Below are 1,336 nucleotides of genomic sequence, written 5' to 3'. Positions count from 1 at the left end.
CATAAAACTTAACTGACTAAATAAAATAAAAATAAGTATATTACACGTGTGATTTTTTTTATATGCCTATTTCCTTACTTATTTTTTATACAACTATACATTTAGAAATTATCAACGAAACCAAAAAAAATTGATTCATATGAGACATTCAAATTTCATGAAATATATGATAAATTAATTTAATTAACTGCTTTTATTTGTTTAAAACATCATAACGTTGTTAAAAAATAATAAATAATAAATAATAATAATTAAAATTAAAAAAAAAAAAAAAAAAAAAAAAAAAAAAAAAAAAACCTTTGTGGCTGCTGGGATTCGAGCCCAGGTCTCCACGGCCACAACGTGGAATTCTTACCACTAAACTACAGCCACATCTTTTTAGTAAGTTATATATAAAATTGCTATTTAATGTATATCCATTATTAATGCAAATACTTTGCAATCATATTTTGATCTGTTAAATAATTGAACAATTGCACTTTTGACAAAATAAAATATCATTGGAATGGGTTCAAGTTTTCTTACTGAAAATTTTAATGTGGAGTGAAAGTGACAATGTAAATATTAGTAATAATTGATGAGATGAATGGACCTAATGTCTTAGTGGCACCACATGAAATGAGAATAGAAACTCTCTTTCCTCAATTTTGTGCAAACAGAAATAAAACCAACCCTTTCTCTCTAAAGGCATAGGATGGTAGGAACAAGGGATTTTGGGTAGAAACTATACTTAACAAATATTGTAAGTGAGGACCCATAATTCTCAAATTAACCCTCCTTTTGATTTGGGTGATTTGATTTTAGATTTTTTTTTCTTTTTATAAATCAATTTATATATTAAACGCAAACAATTATATTATACAAAAGTGTTATTAAAAACTAATTTTTTATAGGTGAATTTGTAGATATTATATTAATTTCTTATCTAATTTAATTTTATATTTACTTTTGAATTAAATTTTAATATTTTAAAATAAATCATCAAAAAATTAAAAATGATGGTGTTTCATGATATAAATTAGTCATTTTAATCTAAAATATAATTTATATATTTAAAAATATTTATTTGTACAAATTTTAAATATAATATATATATATACAGTATTTATGTATATATAATTTATTATAATTTTAGTCATATATAATAAACATTTAGCATAGAAAATGTATAAATTAAAATACTAACAATTATAATATTACTATTTTATATTTATTTGTTAAAAAATAGTGATTTTTTTACAGATTAACAATAAGATGATGCTTTTTTAATTATTTATAAAATAAAAATGGTTTTTTTAAAATCAAGCCCGAAAAGTAGAGTATCTTTTGCCATCAA

At 21.3% G+C, this 1,336-nt stretch overlaps 1 non-coding gene across 1 annotated transcript; it reads right to left on the bottom strand.

Annotated features, from left to right (window-relative positions):
- Positions 1-300: 300 nt before the first annotated feature.
- On the bottom strand, positions 301-372 carry TRNAH-GUG (transfer RNA histidin (anticodon GUG)). Its single transcript has one exon. It is a non-coding gene; the product is annotated as a tRNA-His (tRNA).
- Between the last annotated feature and the right edge of the window lie 964 nt (positions 373-1,336).

The sequence above is a fragment of the Cajanus cajan genome, chromosome 11, assembly GCF_000230855.2.
Source record: "Cajanus cajan strain Asha chromosome 11, NIPB_CcT2T_4, whole genome shotgun sequence".
NCBI classification, from domain to species: Eukaryota; Viridiplantae; Streptophyta; class Magnoliopsida; order Fabales; family Fabaceae; genus Cajanus; species Cajanus cajan.
The sequence above is the reverse complement of the archived record's forward strand: the minus strand, read 5'-3'. Positions and strand labels throughout refer to the sequence as shown.